Source organism: Trichomycterus rosablanca, chromosome 9 (genome assembly GCF_030014385.1).
Source record: "Trichomycterus rosablanca isolate fTriRos1 chromosome 9, fTriRos1.hap1, whole genome shotgun sequence".
Classification (NCBI taxonomy): domain Eukaryota; kingdom Metazoa; phylum Chordata; class Actinopteri; order Siluriformes; family Trichomycteridae; genus Trichomycterus; species Trichomycterus rosablanca.
The window spans coordinates 9,419,395-9,444,008 of NC_085996.1; the positions used below are offsets into that span (position 1 = coordinate 9,419,395).

At 41.6% G+C, this 24,614-nt stretch overlaps 1 protein-coding gene across 1 annotated transcript in view; it reads right to left on the reverse strand.

Annotated features, from left to right (window-relative positions):
- Positions 1 to 24,321, reverse strand: part of bach2b (BTB and CNC homology 1, basic leucine zipper transcription factor 2b) — a 72,394-nt gene extending 48,073 nt beyond the window's left edge. Inside the window, exon 1 of the mRNA XM_063001125.1 lies at positions 24,237 to 24,321. The gene's annotated coding sequence lies outside the window, so the exon portion shown is untranslated. The remainder of the gene's footprint in view (positions 1 to 24,236) is intronic.
- Between the last annotated feature and the right edge of the window lie 293 nt (positions 24,322 to 24,614).

The window sequence follows — 24,614 nt, forward strand, 5'->3', positions numbered from 1 at the left end:
CCTGTTAGTGCTGAAATGGAGGCTGATGAAGAGCTGTGGCTCTGTGTTGAGGTGGTTCCCTCAGGGGTTCGTCTGGCTACCTTCAGTATGTATATCTTCCCATGAGAAGGTGCATGTGGTGTAGCTCATGCTGTTTTAATAATGTAACTTACATGTACTTTCTAATGTAAAACACATGAGCAGTAGTAGAGAAGGTGTCACAGCCACAAAGCGACATGGGCCCTGGGTACCTGGGTTCAATCCTTACCCAAGGTCAGTGTTCAGACAGCTTCAAACTGCCCCAGGTTGTGAGTAAGTGGGTGATCTCACGAAAACATCTGCAGCCCTCAACGGAGAAAGTTGATAGAACAGGGATATCACAGAACTGAGCCAGTGCCCTTTTCCACCTGCATCAAAACAGCAATTCAAGAAAATTATTTTGTAAAAATGGTCCTTAATTCCACCAATACAGATCCAGGGATTTGTAGAATCGTTGTCAAGGTTCACCCACATGTTGCCTGAATTAGAGGCCAGCCAACAAATGTGTGAGGACCCCACTGGAGCATGAGCACCTGCATGTGGTGGGTGTGAACTGGCTCAACACAGGTCATTATTTGACAGTGGTGTGTGTGTATGTGTGTGTGTTGCAGACGTGGACTCGTGGGCTCTTTCAGCCATACCACAAAGAAACCAAAAACCAGAAGTCAGGAAGAGTGAGACTGACCCACAGATGAACCCACAAACACACAAAAATCAGGTCTGCATGGACGGAATGGCACGAGGATTACAAGAGGTGAACGCGTTCGTACAGGCTGCTGCTATTTCCAGATGGGTAAACCAGCAATGTGGTGGTTTGAGACGCTACATCTGGGCGGCCGTGTCTCTAACCGCCTCTGTTCCCTACAGGCGTCCGCATGCGATCCTGCACGGTAAGCATTTTAGTTAAGTTCTCCTGCTCCTACCCGCTGCCATCCAAACCTTATGCCAAACCTGACCGGTTCTGCCATACTTCATTTAGTTATACAGTGTATCACAAAAGTGAGTACACCCCTCACATTTCTGCAGATATTGAAGTATATCTTTTCATGGGACAACACTGACAAAATGACACTTTGACACAATGAAAAGTAGTCTGTGTGCAGCTTATATAACAGTGTAAATTTATTCTTCCCTCAAAATAACTCAATATACAGCCATTAATGTCTAAACCACCGGCAACAAAAGTGAGTACACCCCTTAGTGAAAGTTCCTGAAGTGTCAATATTTTGTGTGGCCACCATTATTTCCCAGAACTGCCTTAACTCTCCTGGGCATGGAGTTTACCAGAGCTTAACAGGTTGCCACTGGAATGCTTTTCCACTCCTCCATGACGACATCACGGAGCTGGCGAGACTTTGCGCTCCTCCACCTTCCGCTTGAGGATGCCCCAAAGATGTTCTATTGGGTTTAGGTCTGGAGACATGCTTGGCCAGTCCATCACCTTTACCCTAAGCCTCTTCAATAAAGCAGTGGTCGTCTTAGAGGTGTGTTTGAGGTCATTATCATGCTGGAACACTGCCCTGCGACCCAGTTTCCGGAGGGAGGGGATCATGCTCTGCTTCAGTATTTCACAGTACATATTGGAGTTCATGTGTCCCTCAATGAAATGTAACTCCCCAACACCTGCTGCACTCATGCAGCCCCAGACCATGGAATTCCCACCACCATGCTTGACTGTAGGCATGACACACTTATCTTTGTACTCCTCACCTGATTGCCGCCACACATGCTTGAGACCATCTGAACCAAACAAATTAATCTTGGTCTCATCAGACCATAGGACATGGTTCCAGTAATCCATGTCCTTTGTTGACATGTCTTCAGCAAACTGTTTGCGGGCTTTCTTGTGTAGAGACTTCAGAAAAGGCTTCCTTCTGGGGTCACAGCCATGCAGACCAATTTGATGTAGTGTGCGGCGTATGGTCTGAGCACTGACAGGCTGACCCCCCACCTTTTCAACCTCTGCAGCAATGCTGACAGCACTCCTGCGCCTATCTTTCAAAGACAGCAGTTGGATGTGACGCTGAGCACGTGCACTCAGCTTCTTTGGACGACCGACGCGAGGTCTGTTCTGAGTGGACCCTGCTCTTTTAAAACGCTGGATGATCTTGGCCACTGTGCTACAGCTCAGTTTCAGGGTGTTGGCAATCTTCTTGTAGCCTTGGCCATCTTCATGTAGCGCAACAATTCGTCTTTTAAGATCCTCAGAGAGTTCTTTGCCATGAGGTGCCATGTTGGAACTTTCAGTGACCAGTATGAGAGAGTGTGAGAGCTGTACTATTAAATTGAACACACCTGCTCCCTATGCACACCTAAAACCTAGTAACACTAACAAATCACATGACATTTTGGAGGAAAAATGACAAGCAGTGCTCAATTTGGACATTTAGGGGTGTAGTCTCTTAGGGGTGTACTCACTTTTGTTGCCGGTGGTTTAGACATTAATGGCTGTATATTGAGTTATTTTGAGGGAAGAATAAATTTACACTGTTATATAAGCTGCACACAGACTACTTTTCATTGTGTCAAAGTGTCATTTTGTCAGTGTTGTCCCATAAAAAGATATACTTAAATATCTGCAGAAATGTGAGGGGTGTACTCACTTTTGTGATACACTGTACATCATTAGTGAGCACTTCAGATCAGGGTTGCGGTGGGCCCTGTTCCCTGTATCATTTAACGCTAGAGGCTATGCAGGGCAAGACATGGAGGTCTGTACTGTGTCTCTGTCCTATTAATACTATTCATCCAAGGTTCAATAGAGGCAGTTTGACAAGTCAGCCCACCTACTGGCATGTTTTTGCAAAGTGGAAGGAAACCAGAATACCCCACATGGACACAGGTTGAACAGTAACTAGAGGCCAGTGACTAAATGCTTGACCCAATGGCTCTGTTATAGTTTAGGGCCATTTATATTACAGGATTTCAATCACCTGGCCCGCACAGACGCACGAGGGGCGAACTAGCATAATAGCATCTAGACATATTTGTGTGTCTATTTACATTTATGGCATTTAGTGGACAATCTATCCAAAGAGAGAGTTAAGGGCCTTGCTCAGGGGCCCAACAGTGGCAACTTGAAGGTGACGGGGCTTCTGATTACTAGTCCAGTATATTAAGCACTGAGCTACTACTGCCCTGGTATGTCCAGGCCTGTGTGTGTGTGTGAGGGAGAGCATGACTAGCAGCCAGCACCCGTGTCCACCCGAGGTCACCCTCCCGCAGGCCACAAATGATTCCCTCCAAGCCAGGTCAGACGGCCTGACCAAGTCTGAGTGCACACATACGCTCTGGTTTGTTTGTGCAGGAGGCGGCTGGCTGTGTTCAATTCCACTTTTAGCTGCTTTAATCCCTCCACAGATTTACAGTGACTCAGAATGTGCAGATGAAAAAAACTGGAACAGAAATAGCGGGATGCAAGCGGAGGGGAAAATGTATGGTGTCGAAGAATACTAGAGGTTTTTGTCTAATCTCTTATTATTTACGGGACCAAAATATCTGCATGGGTTTGCACGGGGAACAGATGGTCCAGACTGATGTGAGCTTTAAAGGACACCAAGTTCAGGTCTATAGCATCAAAAAGTCTTGCATACTTCTGTCTGAGAGGTACAATTAGTCAAGACAGGAGGTAAACATGGTCGTACAGGGTGGATGAGGAATCCTCCAGCCAAACGAAAAGGGAACAAGACGTTTGGCACATGGTAGTGGTGGTAAAAAGTCAAATATGAGCTACAAAACAGGAGTTAAAGGTACATACACTTGTAAAGGACTTGGATATATCTTGGGGTTACAATAATTTCTGCAACAGGAGGAGCCCAGGTGGCTAGCACACCAGCGCCGAGATCCTGAACTCCTCGGTTCGAAACTCGGCGTTGCCACTGGTCGGCTGGGCGCCATCTAGCAGGCATAATTGGCAGTGCCTGCAGCAGACACGGTTTTGCTAGGATGGGATGACCAGACTATTTGTGGGTGGAGTCTTCAAACACTGTGTAAGGACCCTGATTAGCAGATAGAGAGGTGCCTGTGCAGAAGGCATAGGTGAAAAAGGGTTCCGCTAAAGGCTGCGCGCCGGTTGGAGGAGGCGTGAGCAGCAATATACCCACCTCGACTGCAATTAGGGATCCTCCAGCAGCAGAAGACAAACTGACTACGCTTAATTGGGAGGCAATGAAGGAAATGTGGATGGTACTTAAAGGCATGTCTGTGCCACTCCACCAACCTTTCCTCTTAGGTAAAATGGTCAAAACGCCAACCAGAGCTGTTCCAGAAGCTTATTGGTCTAATAAATGTATCTAATCAAGGGGAAAAAATTAAAGGAAATACAACCAAATATTAGGAGCATTGATGCATATATTGATGCTGCAATAGGGTCTTATTTTCAATCTCCCTACAATCATCCCCCCTTTAAAATCCCACTCTACCAGGACCTGTTTTTTCAAACCAGGAAAACTGTGGAGAGAAATTCCAACATGAGTATTGTTTAACTTCATTAATTCTCCAATAAGAACGGCTGATGAGACGTTCCCGGTAATCTGCTCTGTCTTTATTAAACAGGGATGTTAATTCCCTCACTAAGAAATCCTTCTGACCTGGGGCAATAATTAAACATAAATGAAAAAAACACAGTTCTGAATATAGATCATCACTAATTCCTGCAGGTGAAGTACAACTGTGCATAAAATGTGCTGGATCAAATATATAAATACACCATAGCTAATATTTGATGTAACTTTACACCTAATATTTAAACCTCTGGTTCAACAACGGTGTTTTTTCATGGCACAGAATTGACTTTTTGGTGTAGTCAACGTATTCCTGAAAGGAATTTTAGCCTGATTAACCCATTTTAAAACCAGTTTTGATGTTTTGGATCACTGTAAAACACCCAAGTCCAAACATACAGTCCTACACTACTTGCCCATGAAGTGCAGTATGCTCTCAGACTAAAGTCATTTGTAGAGTTGCAGGATGACCCTAAAGCAACAGGAACAACAGTTACACAGTAAACAATATGTAGTGAATGGCACCCCATTTATCTCAATTCCTACAAGCTAAACAAAACTCCTCTAAATAAGAACCATACAGACACTAACCAATATTACATTTGCATACAAGCACTCGGATAAATCAACCCACCTGTCAGGTTAAACACAGATTGGCAATTTTCTTGGCAACTTAAGATTTAAGATTTAAGAGGTTTATTGTCATGTGCGCAGTAGAAACAGCAGGTACACTGTACTTTTCTTGTACTCCAAACGTCAATAGAAAGTATATACACAAATAAAACAGGAATAAACTAACATAATAGCATGTAAAAAGTATTAAAAATGAAATTAGGCATCAATTAAAAAACTAGATAAGAAACTAAGACAAACTAGAAACTAACTACTAAAACTAAACTCAACTACTAAATCTAAAAAAGCTAAAGCTGTACAAGAATAAATAACTTGTGCAGAGGCAAGTAGCATCAGTCATAATAAAGGTGCATGGTCCTGTATTAAATCGTTCAACAAAAATGAGGGGCTGTTATGAGAGCTTATTATGTTGATGTTTTAAAAATGATAGTAATTGCTACTATAAAACATCTTTACAAAAATGTACTAATTCATTCATTCATTTTCATTTTCTTATCTGCTTATCCAATCAGGGTTGCGGAGGGTGTGGTGGTGCTGGAGCCTATCCCAGCTTTTCCATGGGCGAAAGGCACACAGTAACACCCTGGATGAAACAGACATATACACACACACACATCAATAGGGCAATTCAGTGTCTCCAATTAACCTGACTGCATGTTTTTGGACTGTGGGAGGAAACCGGAGCTCCCGGAGGAAACCCACGCAGACACGGGGAGAACAAACTCCGCACAGAAAGGACCCGGACTACCCTGCCTGGGGATCTAACCCAGGACCTTCTTGCTGTGAGGTTCACATTTAAATGTGAATTCATTCATTTATTTATTTATTTATTTATTTATGTATCTGAAGATCCAGGGTTCAGATCTCACACAGACATGTGTGGCATTGTGCTCTCAGTGCTGGTTCCAAGCCCCAAACTGTGGTGACTTCTGAATACAGGAGCAGCCAAAAAGAAAGAAAATGGTCTGAACACTTTCTCATTATTAACAAGGATATTCAAATACATACTCTTTGTTTATATTTATTAGTATTAATTATTACAGTCTGTACACTGGTGCAAAGAAAGTACATTCAACAGAAAGAAAATAGCTGTATGCCTGTTTCCCTCTCTGTATGTGTGTGTACATGTTTGTGGGTCCCGACAGGATTGTCAAAAACCTACATGCCAAGGTGAGTCATTCTTCAACGGGCCATGACAGGTGTTTTTCTAAAAGCGCAGCCTATTAAAAGTGAAGTTTTCATAACCTCCTGCTCCACCTGTCTGAAATGTTTCAGTGTTGAGTCATGCTGTACTTTCTCTGAATGAAGCTCAGGGAACCTGAGGTCAGCCGAGGAGAACAGATCCGTCTCGATATCATCGGCGCACAACCAGCTCGGTGCAAACCAGCTATCAGGACCTACTGCGCTTCTCAAATAGCATCGTGAGCAAGTGTGCAGTAAATGTGCAACAGCTACAGGATGTTTTTAGTTCTGTTAAGGTATGACTCAGTTATTACATAACAGTTATAGACTAGCACCTGCTCTCTCTGACACGTGACATCAATGGCCGCTTCTTTATATTTTCCAGCAGTGGATTCTCACAGAAAACCATATATGCCATATATGTTTTAGCATTACTTGTGCCAATGCCTTAACCAGACAGCAGGAGTCAATGGGTGTGTTCGAAAACCTAGTAAGCTGCCTTGCTGTCTTACTGTCTACATTAGCAGCTGCATAAGTAGAGAGGATTCTAATAAGTCATTGACTTATAAGTCATGTTATTCGAACGTGCTACTTAGACAGCGATTCCATCAGTTTTCACTAACTAAGCTAACACAGTTAGCCTCAAGCTATTCAAACCAATGGGATGAGGTGGCACAACATGCTAGCATGCCAACTAACACCTCCCTCTGTGTACTGAAAACGGTTAAATTTGCTGACAAGGCCGAATTTGCAAATAAATGACACTGCAAGTTTATACAAATTAAAATTCAATAATAATTTATTTATGTTTGAAAAGAACTGCTGGGATTGTCTTCACCGCTAAGGCAGCATCAGATGCTCCCATGTTCTTGAGTCAAAATACTGTTGAAATTTTAAGATACCTTACTAGTGAGCATGTTAAGGTATCTAGGATGTCAAATAGCCTCCTTCTCGGGAGCGCGCTTAGGATGACGTAAAATGCTGTCTATGTAAAGAGCTCCCTAGGCAAAGCTCTTGTAACATCAATAGCATTTCGAACCGAGGAGTTCCGAATCTCGGAGCTGGTGTGCTAGCGAAATATCCCGCTGTGCCACCTGGGTGCGACCACTGCCATTTCTAACTGACTTGACATAAAGAGCCAACGTAGGCAACACCGAGTTTCGAACCGAGGAGTTCAGAATCTCAGTGCTGGTGTGCTAGCGAAATATCCCGCTGCGCCACCTGGGTGCGACCACTGCCATTTCTAACTGACTTGACATAAACTGGTCCGTTTAAGTGGGCAAACAGACCATCCTGTGGTTTGGGATGTCCATTATGTGGCTCCTGATTATATGAATACAAACCTTACGGTTATTTAAAATTCTTACTGGTTATCACAGTGTGTGTTGGACTGGGAATGTGCTGAAAGGGTGTAGGTTGAGACTCATCATCAGGACCACAGCTCGTGTACAAAGCCGCAAATAAACAAAACACACACACACAGTACAGCACGCCAACACCAGTCTGAGGGGGCAGGAACTAACGCTCATAAACACACAGGCATGTACGGAAAAATGCATTCGGTGAGGCGAAGGCGGTGGTCTTTTGAGGCAATAAAAAACTAAAAGCACATGGAAACATTTCCAAGCTGCAAAGGTACAGATGTAAAGAAAATCTCTACACAGACTCGAACACGAAGAAAACGCAGAATCAAAGCTCAGACTGAAACGCGAGCCTCCCGCTCTGAGTCATCATTTTTCGAGCGGATGCCAGAGATGAGTCAGAGAATGTTCCACAAGCCAGCAATGAATTCACAAACATACCGCATGAATGATTCTCCCCGAGCTACGCTACTCATATTCAACCAGATGTGCACTGTACACACTCATACACACCCAAGAACCAATCTGCACTGGAACAAAGCTAATCCATTTTCATTCTATACATTCACTGATGTATTTATCATCACACCTGCTGCACTATACTGTACATACCAGTCAGTCTGGGGAGGAACTGGCCACCCTGGAACCACTGCTCCCTAAATGAAAATAGGTGAATTATACATTAAAACCTGCTTTTCTGGTAATCACACAATGGCAAAAAAAAATGTTTTTGGATTTTATCTTCCAACCTAGTCATTTCCAGTTCCCTATTGTGAATCCTGTGCTGCTTGCACAACCCTAATCTGATCAACAAGAACTGGATCACCACACCACGCTGCTTCTTATTACCTGCCAGTGTTGGGTTCCCACCTAAGCTGGAACCATGCTAAGCTACATGTGAACCCCCACCACCACCACTCGCACAGGCACGCAGACCAATCCCAAAAACTGCACAGGGCAGTGACAGCGAGAGTGTTCAACCACACCTCAAACGAGGCCAGTTGTGTTTGTGTGCATATCCAACCAGGTTGGTGTCACTGCTGAGATTCAAAAACTCAACAGTGGTGTGCTAGTGTGTTAGACCGCCGCAGTGGACAGAGAATTCAGTACTATACAGTATGTAGACACCTCTCCGAATTACTGTATTTTTTGGTTATTTAGTCACACTTAATGCCAAAAGGATCTGTCCCTTTATCGTTCCAACATAACTGTGCCCCTGTGCATGAACAACAGTCCATAAAAGCATGGTTCTTGGTGAACTTGGCCTTTGTAAATTAACCATAGTGTTTAAAATACTTTAAGCAGCCATTCATGATTTCTGTTTTATTATTACTGGTGCATAAATATTAGGTGATAAGGAGACCAAATTCCTCCCAAACATTCATCAGACTTTTAGGGCTGTTTTAATATATTTTTAAACCCAATGAGATTCAACTATATCTTACCAGGATATGTGCTTGAAGCATGACCAGTGCAGCTGTATATAAAATATGGCCTTATACACAAGCACTAAGATTCTGAGCTCCCGGTTTCGAATCTAGGCTCTGTTATTGGTCAACGGGCGCCTAGCAGGCACAATTGGTTAATGCCTGCAGCAGACAAACTTGGCCTCCAGGGAAAGACCGGACTAAGGGGTGGGGTTATCATTGCTGTGTAATGACCTTGGTTGCCTATGGGGCCTGTACAGTATATATATATATATATACATATATATGGCCGTATATTTATTATTAAATTACAAGGAGTAGTGGAACACAGTGACAGCAAAAGAACAGTCAGTTCTTGAAGTTGATGTTTTACAGGTAAGCTTAAGGATCTCAGGGCGTCAGTGGTCCAAGAAAGGACTACAGATGAACTAAAGACACTACTGTATTTATTTTGTCTATTGCTTGCAAAAGAATATGGCAGGAGCAATATTGCTGGTAAATAAATCCTACAGATAAATAGTTATAGATGAGTAGAAAATCAAAGCGTATTCCTTTTCAGTCTTGAGAAATTGAAAAATCATTGTCGAGTGCTTTATGTCTAATGGAGAGTCAGGGGAAACATACATCACATTAAAGCCCGAGTGAAATCTGAGAGGCTTCTCCTGATTCACTGATGAGGAGGGAGTGACGGACATGGGTCCTCGCTGATTACCCCTTCAGCCCTTCTCCCAGGACGGGATCGCACCTGGGATCACTTACTGATGATGTATGTGGAAATAAAAGAAGACGTGCATTCACTGAAATTTAAAACCAAGAACGAGGTGGTAAGTTAAACTGTGTTTCCATCCACCTGTTTGATGCAAATTTGGAAAGAAACCCAGAGTGAAAACATCCAAAAATATCACAAAGTTTAAGTTATGCTGGTCTACGTAAAAACTTTCCATAGACTAAAATGGTAACAGAAAGTATTTTTAAAATAAATAATTACAAAGTCTTCTTATAGCTGCGTCCACAATTGCTCACTGCCGTAATTAAAGCTGCAATATGGAAATATGAGCACCCAGGATTTGAAGACATCACAATATGTCACAATATGTCATTGCAAAAACATTTTCTGACAAATATTTTGTCATTTCTGTTTAATTTCGACCCAAACTTGTCATGAAAATTAATTTGATGGGTGTGAGTTGCAAAATACACAAACCTTTAGATAATAAGCCTGAAAATCAGCACAGCAAATTAATATTGTAGTCTTTACAGGGTGACCCATAGCAAAAAAAAAAAATATATATTTTTTTCTCTTCTGACATAGCTCCTTGCTGTATCTGATGGGTGCTGGACAGAAACAAAGTGCTTGAGGTTGTGGGTTCAATTCTTACCTCCAGCTGATACATTTAAGCTAAATAAAATTACTTCCCTTCATCCTCGTGTTTCATTTAATAACACTGTTATAGTATTACATATTATTGTATTTAAATACAGATAAAAGTGCAATTTACAGACACCCTTGCAAATTGTTTCTGTGGTAATTCCTCTTCCAGCACTGTGCTATTATGCACAAAATGATCCATAAACACATTGTTTGATGAGTATGGTATGGATCAACTCCATGGCGTGCTCAGAGCCCTATAGTCTCAGCCACACTGAACTTATTTGGGATGAATTAGAATGTTGATTGTGAGCTAAGTCTTCTCATTCAGGATTACACACACTCTTCAGACTGAATGGGCATAAATTCTGCATCCTTTTGTGCAAAATAGTGTGTAACTTGACCATTAGTAGTGCATTACTATCATTAGACATACTATGTATAACAGTGGTAGCACTGTGGTTAATGTACTGGACTAGTAATCAGAAGGTAGCTGGTTCAAGCCCCACCAAAGCCAAATTGCCACTGCTCACCCCTGACCAAGGCTCTTAACCCTCAGTTGCTTAAGTCACTTTGGATTAAAGTGTCTGCTAAAATGGCACAAATGTAAATAATTGTAAAAAAAAAAAACATATTTCAATACATTAATGTGTAATTTGGGATGCAGAAGCTGGTCGGCTTCTAAAATTTTAACTGAGCTTGTTCTGACCCTTATAAACCTTAATTTTGATACATTTTTCTTACTCATTTTTTTAGATGTTCAACTCTTACAAGAGAAGTCGAATGGCACCCACAATACCAGCCTCACTTTTCAGCATGAATACACCAGATCTCAATTAAAAACGCCTCAATTGTTATTTGTTAATTTACTTATTTAGATGTTTTATGCCGTGTTAATTTTTTTAACAGTCTATAGCCCTTGTGAAGTCTTGTTTTAGTATCTTGTCCTCGAATGTTACACAGACAGCTAAAGCTAACCTGATGAGTGGCATTACATTTTTTAAATTACACTACAAGCCCAGACTAGACAGAAAGCAATGTTAGGGAAACAGGTCTTATTTGAACGCTTGTATGACTAATCCTGCTGTCAAAAGGTTAATTAGTGGTAAAATCCAAGTAATCAAGCCTTTATCCTGAAAGTAGGTGGATTGTGATTGACTGGGGGCCAAAACTGCAGGAATGCAGATCAAGACGGCTTAAGTCTGAAACCCGAGCGATTCCTCATCGAGCAGAGCAGAAATGTTGCACATCTGAGTGGAATTTAACGAACGTCCACAGGAAAAGTGCTTTGGGGTTTGACATGAGGGGTTAGGCCTGGTTTAAAGCTGCAGTATGTATTTTTTGTTCAAATGAATGAAACTGTGTTACTAAAGCAGCTAAGAAAGCAAGAACGCTTGTACAAAAGAAACATGATTAAAAGTCTTTTTGGACATCGTATAGCAAAACCACATGCATTATGCAATTCCACATTTTTGAGTGTATCTGTGGGACTTTGTGACCATTTATAGAACTAATGTTGGATGAACAAGTCTGGATCCCAATCAACATTCGATTCAGTTAAAAGAGCATTTGTGTCAAGGACAACAAAGACTGTCTGACATCAATGTTTAACGTTCCATATTATCCCAGTTTAGCTGGATCAGGGTACATATCAAATTTAATCAGGTCTTTATGGACCTCACTTTGTTCTCAGGGGCACGGTCATGCCAAAACAGGGAAGGTCTTTTTTAAACTGTTGTCCCAAAATTGGAAGCAATATTGAAAAATGTATAGGAACTAGTGTATCTGGAAGTACTGTATCTAAACCCAATAATGTTGGGCGTTTACATACTTTTGATTAAATAGTGTGAAACATCACTAGGGATTGACTACTCAACCAACAGCACTACACACAACTATAAAATGAATCTAAATGGGGAAGAGGAGAGCAACACAACTCCGATTACAAAAAAAATTATATATTTTTTTGAAATTTGCTTGCAGTAGCACATTTTGACCAGAGAGGTCGCCAACACTCCAACTTCATATTTGTTACATACTGCTGCTTTAAGGTCTCCCTTTAAGGTCCAGCTTGTTGACAAGTCTATTAATCTTCAATCAGAGAATAATAGGAGGTCAGGATTGAACCAGGGACCTTAAAGTTGTGGTAGATCTGATTCATTTTGTCGAATGGCAGGACCTCACTTTATGGACCTTGGTTTGTTCTCAGGGGCACGGTCATGCTGGAACATAAAAGATCTTTCCTTTTTGGAAGCAAAAATCGGAAGCAAAAGATTGATATTATATCATAGATTTTATATGGCTATTGGAACACCTAAACTTAGTAATGTTGGGCGTCCACATACTTTTGATTAAATAGTGTGATACATCAACAGGTATTTACTTCTCACCCTACAGCACTACACACAACCGTAAAATGAATCTGAATGGGGTAGAGGTGAGCAGATTATGAAATATTTATTTTTGCAATTTGCTTGCAGTAACACATTTTGACCAGAGAGGTCGCCAACACTCCAACTTCACATATGTTACAAATTGCATCTTGAAGGTGCAGCTTTAAAGCTGGACTGGAAAGCTTCCATAAATATAAAAAGGCTGCAAAACCATGAAAAAAGTGTGCAAGTGTGTCACTATTAGCATGCACTTATTGAAGGAAGGCGTTCTTACACCTCAGGATGGGCCGCACATTCCTGAAATAGCCCAAGCCATAATTCATCACCTGTCTGAGCACAGACACACTCGGGACTCCTCTATTAAGGACAGTGTCTGACTTTAAGAGCTACTAATCCACAGTGATGGACTCATTCCAAATTACTCCAGGAGAGGCAGGTTTTTTTCTTTCTCAGCACTGTGAGCCCCTCAGGCGATCCATCCCAATGAATTAAAGAAATCCTGCAGTATTCTGAAACCTTTCACTTCACTTTATACCAGATCTTTGAGGAGCTTGAGGTGGCAAACCAGTCTAATATGACAGCCCACCACTGCCACTGCCACGTGCCACTGCCATGTACTCAGCAGACACAGTGAGTCCAGTGGCTGGTCAAGGTTCCGGGACAAGCAGCGGAGAAAGGAAAGGAGTGTGTTCCTCTGTATGTAAAGATTAAGCCAGACTTCCGGTGTCAGAGGAGGCACTCGATTACCTGGGCCCTCCTCAGCCAGCAAGGGTGTCGTGGAACTAAGTATATCCAAAAGTATATGAGTAATTATTGTGAGCTATTATATTTGTTTAAGTAAGATTCCATATTAATGTTCAGAATTTCATTTATTTGAATTAGTAATCAGAAGGTTGCTGGTTCAAGCCCCACATTTGTCAGGTTACCACTGCTGGGCCCCTTGATCCTCAATCAGAGAGTAAAAGGAGTTCAGGATTGAACCAGGGACCTTAGGGTTGCAGTAGGTGTGATTCTTTGGGTGAACGGCAGGAAACACCACACACACACACACACACACACACACTTTAGAGCAATTTTTAGTAGCTCCAGTTGGACACTTTAGATGTGTTGAAGGAATCTGGAGAACCTGGAGGAAACCCACACAAACACAGGGAGAACATGCAAACTTCATACAGAAGGAACCCTGGGAATTGAACCCTTGCTGTAAGGCAACAGCACCACCCACTGCAGCACAATGCCACCCTGTGTAACTTTGTAAATAAAGAAAATAAATTGCACAAAATGCAAACAGGTGATTTTTAAAGGGCAGTGATGTAGCCACTCTACAGACATTAAATACTATTGCCAGACCTCTTCTGCACTCACACATGCCAGATCAACACTAAATCCCCCTTTTGCAAAACAGCTGAGTGAGCTAGATGTCCCGGCGTCTATTTTATGATTCAGTAATACGCCACGCACAGACATCTGTCAACGTCCGAAAGCTCCTTCATCCCTATATATCAACAGTTATCGAATAAACGCTGCTCATGACGCTTCGGCCTCACCTCAGAGCGCTCTGAAGGACTGATGGTGAACGAGGTCAGGGAGGACACGGTTCGGTGAGGCCATGCTTTCAAAAACAATACACAGAGAGTGTCAACGAGCGCAGGAAAGGGGAGGAGAGAGGAGGAAACACAATGGAAATCCAAGAGATCAGGAGCCGGGGAGCGATGCCATGATGTCATTGGGCTTCTCTCCAGATTTCTACTGCTGTTTACCAGTTTGATCTCTGTCCACTTTATTTTAAATCAAACACTCAGGCCACATTTCACGGACTTGAATAAAAAAAAAAAACTGATAAACTGAGGTGAGAAGTGTTCTGTTAATGCAGGATTTGATCTTCAGGAACATATTACAGTATGTTGTGCTTCCCAATCCCAAAAGTAATCCACATTCCTGTGTTGGTGAGGATCAAACTCAGGTTCCCAGAACCGTGATGCTGTGCAGCACCTACACTACCTGCTATGCCAATGCACTGCTCTGCACTGCTCAACATATTTTACTCTTGTGTTTTATAGAGGGGAAAGGATTTTACCAGCATGGCTGCAAATCAAAAACCAAAAGTATGTGGACACCCAACCTTGTTCAGCATCCCATTTCAAAACTACGTGGTCTTTATTGGGGAGATTTTAAAGTGCGTTTAAGGTCAAAATTCAAGGCCATTTAGACATGAAGACAGACAGATAGATAGACAAAGAGAAACAGACAGACAGACAGATAGAAAGACAGACAGATAGAAAGACAGACAGACAGATAGATAGACAGACAGATAGACAGATAGGCAGACAGATAAATAGAAAATTCAGACAAGCAGACAGAAAAAAGACAGATAGACGGAAAGACAGACAAGCAGACAGAAAAAAAGAAAGACAAATAGACAGACAGACAGACCGACAGATAGATAGACAAACAAATAGACTGACAGATAAATAGAAAGACAGACAAGCAGACAGAAAAAAATGAAAGACAGATAGACGGAAAGACAGACAAGAAGACGGAAAAAAGAATGACATAGATAAACAGACAGACAGAGAGAAACAGACAGACAGATAGATAGACAGATAGATAGATAGATAGATAGATAGATAGATAGATAGATAGATAGATAGATAGATAGATAGATAGATAGATAGGCACACAGACAGATATATAGACAGACAGACAGACAGATATATAGACAGACATAAACAATCAGAAACAGACAGATATATAGACAGACAAATAGATAGATAGACAGATAGACAATCAGACAGATAGATAGATATATAGACAGATAGATATATAGACAGACAGATATATAGAAAGACAGACAGATAGATAGACAGACAGATGAATAGTTACAAATAGTAGCATTGTGCAAAAAACAAAGAACATCAGTAAACTTTTATATCTATGGTTAATATAATAACTATAACTATTTACATATCTGGCTTTAGGTCTAAATGCATTGTAATATATACATAATAATAGTAATAATAATAATAATATTAATATTTAATATAATACATAACAATGGGGGCTGAAACAACTGACTTTGGGATTATTGTCCATGATTGTACTTTTGGTCATTTTGTACGATAAAACAGCATATGGATACTCATTAAATTTTAAAACTATAAAAATGACACTAATTAAACACTACAGCCTGCTATGAACGCATAGAATGTATGCCATGGTACATGGATGCTGTTCTGTACCATGTCATGTTTGTTTTTTTCCTTTAATTTGTCACATATCTGTACATACATTACTAACACAACAAAGCGTGACCTTGAACAGCACCACTGCACCACACATGTGTGCTTTGAAGAGTAGCTGTAGATCAGTGGAAAATCCTCCTACACAGACAGCATGAACTTGATTTCATTTGTATATTTTAATGTGTTGGTGGATTTGAAAGAAAACACTGATCTTAAAATGCCAAGATGTTTTTCCATCCTGTGAACGAGATATCGGGGCCCACAAGCACGTAACCACCGACTCAAATGATATGATGCAGTGCGGCTCTTCGCTACAGTTTGGAAATTCTCTTCCGCCCTCGGTAACATTTAATCAATTAAAAAAAAGTTAAAAGAAATAATTTGTGTGGGTTGAAGATGAAGCTCAGCCTCAGTGTTTCCTGTATTGTTTTATGACATTAAATACAGAGCTAATGCTTTAGGTCTTTAGATGCACTCATAAGTCATAAACTGTTCAGTGTTTGGCCGGTTGACCATGAGCTTGTTGGATGTCCCATTTCCAACACAAATGGAAATAAAATAGAGTGACCTCCATGTCATCCTTTCTTCTGGAACAACAGTCACTCTTCTGGCTTCTCACAACTTTGAAGTATGTTTGTGGGGATTTGTGCCCATTCAGTCGAAAGAGCATTTGTATGGCTGGCACTGATGTTGGTCAGGAAAGCCTCAATCGATCCAGTTTATTCCAAAGCTGTTCAGTGAGGTTAAGGTCAAGGACACTGAAGTTTCTTTAAACCACATGTGTTAAACTCACAGCCAGCGGGCCAAATTTTATGTGGCCCTCAAGAGCTTAAAAGATGTATAATTGTCAACTTACAATACAACGTAAAATTGTACATAAACTGCATCTCCCACAGAACATGCCGATTTTTTGAGCCGCAAAGGGAACACATCCCAACACTACATGGCAGTATTTCCACATCAGTGTTTAACTGAGGCGATTTTCCAACAAGTGATGTTGAGAAATATTTACAAATAATCCCAAAATGTACAAGAAGAGAAAATTGAAGCAAAAGGAGGTAATTTAATGAAAGTGAATACAAGTTTAATGGGAAAGTGAATACAAGTTTGTGCTTCAAGAGGAAAAACCGGTACGTCTCTTGTGTTATGAGGCTGTGTCTGTGGTAAAGGAGTACAATATAAATGTAGATATACATTACAAATATACAGTATAAATTCTGCATTTTGTGACCAAACATAGAATTTAGCCTCCAAAAAAAAACTATAAATTGTCCAAGACTTAAAAGGCAGACTGCAATCACAGCAGGATACGTTACAATCGGCCCTTTGAGGGCCACCATAATGCAGATGTGGCCCTCGGTGAAAATCAGTTTGACACCCATCCATTCATCCAACAATACATACAAGGGGTTTTGTCCATCTGTACATTTATAGTCTGAAACGCATTTTAAGGTGCATTTTGAAAAACCGGACGGTCGGGTAACCGTCGCATAAACAGCTGTGACTAATCAAGGTACCATTGCATCATTGCAACAAGCCTCGTCATGCTCCCGTATTTTTTTCCCTTGCTGAGGGTTCGACCACTTTTGTTTTTGTTATTGCAAATATTCACTTCACATTTGCACACCTAATGCCGTTTAACAAGCGTAAACTATGAAATGTTTAAAAAAAGAATTTTTAAAAAATGAAATGAAGTTCTAGATCATTGCTCCAATAAAAAATGCTATGTGCCCAGGTTGCGTAGCGGGATACTCCGCTAGCACACCAGCGCCGAGATTCTGAACTCATCGGTTCGAAACTCAGCGCTGCTGCCGGTCGCCTGGGCGCCATCTAGCAGGCATAATTGGCAGTGCCTGCAGGGAGGGATGACTGGAATATGTGGGCGGGGTCTTCAAACGCTGTGTAAGGACCCTGATTGACGGATAGAGGCGCCTGTGCAGAGTGCATGGGTGGAAAAGGGTTTTGTTAAGGGCTGTGTGTGGGTCGGAGGCGGTGTGAGCAGCAATATACCCGCCTTAACTGCAAAAAAATGGGGATCCCCAGCAGTGGAAGACAAACTGACTGCACTAAGTTGGGAGAAAATGGGAGACAAGCACATAATATATATATGGTATTAAATTAAAGTGACGTCTATGTGATCTTTTCAGCTGGAACAACAGCCAACAGACAGTTGGCCCATGCAGTCAACTGGGCGCTGATGTTGGTCAGTAAGCCTCATTTGAAGTGGCTTATATCCATAGCGACCTACAATTATGACTGAGTACAATTTGAGCAATTGAAGGTTAAAGGCCTTGTTCAGGGGCTAAACAGTGGCAACTCGGTAGGGGTGGGGCTTGAACCAGCAACCTTATGATTACTAGACCAGTACCTTCACCACTGAGCCACCACTGCTCTATATTTCATTGATTATTCATGTTTTACCATCTGATCCCCTGTTATGACTGGGTGCAGTGCAGAAACGCACCCCAAACAGGATGCTAATCCATCACAGTACCTCAGCCATCATCCCCTCAGACACAGCCAATTATGTCTGTGTTTATGTTTGAACACCTCTGGGTATTCAAACTCTAAAAACCAGAGTCAGTGGGCTAGTGCAGTGTATCTCTGCAGGTAAACTGTGTGCATGCGGTCAAATTCAGACAAAAAGGCCTGGCTCACAATCAGTGTTCCGATTCATCCCCAAGGTGCTTATAGTGCTGTTGATCACAGTGTTTTTCCACTCCAAGCTTATCAAAACAATAAAGGCTGAAACCACTGACCTTAGGAGGATTGTCCATGATTGTCCTTTTGGTCATTTTGCTCAGTATGAAGTCCTACAGGCTGGTCGAGGTGGTAGAGGAATACAGAGAGAGGAGCGTGCTCCTCTTGATAAATGAAAAGCATGAAAAGCAAGTAGGCACATTAGTGAACGTGACCTTGTTTATTCTTTTTTACATAAGGTCAGAGTTCCTTGAGGCTCATCCATTCCATTGAAGCTTGTGGTCAGACGACCTCGAGCAGGTGGGTTTGATTTACTCATCAGACACTTATTTAAGTTTGCAGCCATGGTTCACCAATTTATCTCCTTTAATCTAGTCATATCCAATTACCCTGAATGCGTTACGCTTCACCTCTACTGACACAACCCTCCACTGCTGACTGAGGAGCATCGCAACTGACTGCATCTTTTTACCTGCACGAGGCAAGTTCATATGTGGATCAGCTTTGTGTACGGAGAGCCACACCCTGATCACTATTATTCATTGACTCTGTGCAGGTGGCATCAATCACCCAGCAGAGGTCGTAATTGCACCAGTTATGAGGAACCCTAGTCTGGCTTATCCCACCCTGGGAACAACAGCCAATCGTTGTTTATGTAGCCGCCTAGCCCAGCCGGATGGCAGAGCTCAGATTCGATACAATGTATTTAAAATCCCAGCTCTGGTGTGCTAGCGGATTTTATCTCTGCACCACCTGAGAGGCCATGGTTCACCTATTTTAGGTATAAACATACCACATACTAAACAGATCTGAACTTCAAGTCCATTTCTCCAAGGACTTATTGTTTTAAACTCTAAAAAATGCAAAATATGATTATTTTCATCAGTGCTCTCAGACATTTGACCCTCTATGTATGACAAAATTAAATAGTAAAGAAAAGAAGGCAATGTTACAGTTAGCAATCAATGAGCACTTTTGTTATGTTTGTTTAGATTGTTTAGAGAACTACTACAGCCAGTAAAAACTGAGAGCCAGTGTTACCAGTTTGCACAGAAGTAAGCTGCAATGTGCTTTTCATTCACTGTATCCGACCTTACCTCACCTCAACCCTCTCCCTGACCTACCTACCTTCAAACAAACACAACAACAACTTCCTGCTCAAACAACAAAAACAATGCAGACTGGTTCTGAGAAACAGGTGTGTTTACAGCATGTTTTTTATCCTTGTACTAGTTCCTGTATGTATACTGCTCAGACGCTGCAAACTCTACTGGAATGAGATACATCTTACTAAATTTGGAGGAAAAAAAGGGAAAAATATAAATAAAAAATAAATAAATAAAAATAAAAAACCCTAATACAAACTGCTGCAGTTATACACGTCTGTAAACGTTTGCACTGAACAATAAATAAGTAACCCTTATTTTTTCAGTTTAAGTAGTGACATCATTTACACCCTGGCACACTTTCCTCGTTCATCATGGTACAATATCCCATTTCACATAATGGAAGGTGTACAACGAACAAAATCAGTCTCGTCTGGCTTATAATACTATCCCTGCTGCTAAAAATAACGAGCACGAGCCAACGGCGTGAGCCTGTGGGATGTCCGAAAAGGGATGAGGGGTAGGATTGCATCTAGCCTAGAGTGGAATGGGGGGGGGGGTTAAATATGATACACATCCGAATCAACACTGGCAAAACAACAGTAATGAAAGGAGTACCGCAGACGTCACTGGCAACCCAAGAAAGCCACCTTCATATCTTAAGTTTCTTCATTCACTGCAAACTTGATCATGGTCACCATGGAAATGCAGTAGTTAGTACTGGGGCCACACATCTCCAGATTCCTAGGCTCAAACAACCGAGACTCTGCAATGAACTGGTGTCCCATAGATTCCAAGAGAGCCTGACTCATTGTGACCCTGACCGGGATGAAGATGAAGTAAAACATGAAAATGATTACAGTATTTACTGTACCTCTGAAACGACTTGCACAGGCATTTGTTGTTCCTGTCTTTAATTGTTCGTGTAATAGTAAAAAACAAAAAACACGCCCCCGCTCCCGGGTTTTGTCTCCCAAAATCTAATTACTTTAACCACCAGTTTTGGCTTGGATGGGATTTACAGGCGGGATGGTAATTGCTGTGCTGTAATGGTTACAGTGCTGAGATGAACACTCTCTCCGTCTGGCTGAGACGGCAGGGCGGAGCATTTCCTCGTAGCATGCTGATCGGAATGCCTGAAGCTCTGTTGGGAGTATCAGCTCGTACCTGACGTGATCCAAACACGAGGTTTTATGTGTGAGGGTCAGGCGTGACCCTGAGCTTTTGTTTTTACGTGTTCAGAATCAAGGTCTGGGTTTTGCAGAGAGTTGACATGGTGGTTTAACTGATGGATGGATGGATGGATGGATGGATGGATGGATGGATGGATGGATGGATGGATGGATGGATGGATGGATGGATGAATGGTGTATGGATGGATGGATGGATGGATAGATGAATAGATGAATAGATGGATGGATGGATGGATGGATAGATGGATGGATGGTGGACGGATGGATGGTGGATGGATGAATAGATAGATAGATAACACATATCTATGGTTAGTATAATAATTATAACTATAACTATTAAAATACACGGTATTTTGTCTATATACATAGTATTATATACAATAATATTATTATTATTAATAATAATAATAATAATAATAATAATAATAATAATAATAATAATAATAAAAAGCATGAGCATAAGATTGGGAATACCAGACATGTATAATAATATTAATAATAATATAGATATGTATAATAATAATAATAATATAGATATAGATATAATAAAGGTATGTAATTATGCAGATTTGTGTGAAGTACACAGTTATGATCTTCTGATGATCATCTGATGATAATGATGGTGAATATTTTAAGATGTGTATGACACTGGAAGATCTGTGACTTTACAAACAGATTTTGTGGTTTGACCAAGTGTGTTTTCTCTGTTCTGTCGCTCTAGGTGGAATCACACGACAAACAGGAACTTAGTGTTTAACGTCTGCTGTGAGCGGACTTCCTGAAGCAGGAGGCAGCGCATGCACACACACGCTGTGTGTGTGTGTGTGTGTGTGTGTGTGTGTGTGTGTGTGTGAGTGAAAACGCTGCCTCATACTTTACCTTTCGGTAAACCTCCTGCTGACCTGGCTTCTCACAAACACGAAAACAGGTCCTGACATATTTGACACGGTTACGCTCAGCTACCTCGTGAGTGGCGTGGTTACTAGCATTGTTTGTCAACCGTGCAGGTTAACGTAGGTGTGGCAGGAGAAGAAAACGCTAAACTTGCAGTGCACGGGGTCAAGAGGACCAAGTCTTAAAAAGATGTGGGCAGTAATTCCATCTACGTATTTAATCTCAGATTGAAGATTGAGATTGAACATGTTCCTTCATGCTAAGAGACCACGTGCCACATTAACTTAATTTAATAACAATCCATAGCAAACAACATTGTGGGAAAAGCCTGGGTTTGATTCCCCAGGGTTCTTGCAGTGTGGAGTTTGCATGTTCTCCCTGTGTCTGTGTGAATCTCCCACATGTCCAAAGCCATGCATTCAGGCCATATGGAGCTACTACATTGCCATAGGTGTGTGTGTGTGTGTGTGTAATGGTCTAGGGTGTTTCCTGCCTTTCACTTAATGAATCACACCCACAGCAACCCTGACCAGGATAAAGCTGTGGTAAAACAGACCAAAATGAATGAATTAATGGCTGATTATTACAAAGCTCAAAATGCCAATTTTCTATAGAACATTTACAGGCTGGATGTTGCATAGCACCATGGATCCTGAAGACCTGTCTGGGAGGAGTTTAGCATGTTCTTCCCATGATTGTGTGGGTTCCTCCCGGGTCTAAAGGTTTCCTGCCATTTTCTGCCCCTAGATATCCGTCAGTGAGAGAGCGTGTATGTGATGCACTGTGATGGCATGATGCCCTGTCCCGGGTGTACTCTGCCTTGTGCTTTCCTCTGATACCAGATGGTACCGGACCTACTGGGACCCTGACCAGGATTTCAGAAATACCAGAAATGGGCATTTTTATCGCTTGATAGCTATTTCATCGGACGTTCACTAGGCGCATGTGAAAGTGTTCGAGCGCTGAGACGTTGAACACTGATGTCACCCTGTACGAGTGTATTAACAGCATCGCTATATTTAGTCGACGGTTGTCTAGGTGATGGAAACAGTTCCTGCATTACATCTGAATTCATGATTTTATACCAGTGTCTGCTGAGCTGTTTCGGCTGTGAGGTGAGTAACGTGTCATTCAGCTTCCTTACTATCATCGGTTTTATTTATTCATCATGTCAACAATTTAACAAAATTAACACAGAGGCATTTTGGTCCCTGCTGTACAGAAGCATCATAATACAAAATTACCACAAAACAACACAGGGGAACCCGAAAACCGGTCCAAATCTGACCACACTCAGTAGAACCGCAACACTGATACAAACCATGTCTGACATGACAACAAAATGAGAACATCTGGAATTAGTCCTAATTAGTCCACATTCATTTAGATAATATTACATACACTATATAACCAAAAGGACACCTGTCCATCAGCATGTTGGACATCCCATTTCAAAAACAAATGGTAATAAAATAGAGTGACCTCTGTGTGGTATATGTATCTTTTCTTCTGAGAAGTATGTATGTGGGAATTTGTGCCCATTCAGTCAAAAGAGCATTTGTACACTGGGCATGATGTTGGTCAAGAAAACCTCAATTGATATTCCAGTTCATTCCGGGGCTGTTCAGCTGGGCTAAGGTCAGGGCTCTGTGCAGGTCACTGCCGTAGCCTAGTGGTTAAGGCATCCATTACTGGACTAGTAATCAGAAGGTTGCTGGTTCAAGCCCCACCACTGCTAGGTTGCTGCTGCTGGGCCCTTGAGCAAGATCCTTAACCTTGTAACTGTAACTGTAACTGTACTGTAAGTCGCTTTGGATAAAGGCGTCTGCTAAATGCCAAAAATGTAAATGGAGTTTCTTTAAATCGAGCAACTAAACTGTTGCTACAAAGTTGGAAGCATAATAATTTCCTTTATTTAATTAATTTTTTTACACCTGTTAGCAATTGTAGTGGCTTAAACACATGAATTCAAAAATTAGAAAGAGTGTCCGAATACTTTTGTCCATACAGTATATACCAAAGTGACTTAGTCCCTTTGTCCAAAGTTTGCCATCCAGAATGAAGGCATGCAGACGAGGTGTCTGACCCCCTTTTTTGTTCTGATGCAGCAGTTGCAAATATGGACCAGAAACAATATGCTTTCAAAAGTACCCATTTTATGGACTAGGCCACAGTGGCACCAAGGAAGTATCTTCTCTGTAAATCTTTGTACATACCCCTAGGTCTTCTGACACTGGGCTCCTGTCTGTCCCAATGTTTCGGCTATCCACTATTGGGAGCAGGTCATGGATAACCCCTTTTCCAGCGACGAGGTGCAGGTGCTGGTTCCAGAGGCAGTGCTTAATCTGGAACTGGTCCACACTTTTCCACAGAGAAACAGCAGTTCTGCAAAACATTCAGGAAAATCTGCTTAGTTCCAGAACCAAAATGTATTACACCTTTATTCCACCTTTTAGTGTCATGGACAAGTTTTAGTCATGGACAATTTTGTATTTCCAATTCACCTCACTTGCACGTTTTTGGACTGCGGGAGGAAACCCCTGCAGACACTGGGTGAGCATGCAAACTCCACACAGAAACCAAACATGATCGGA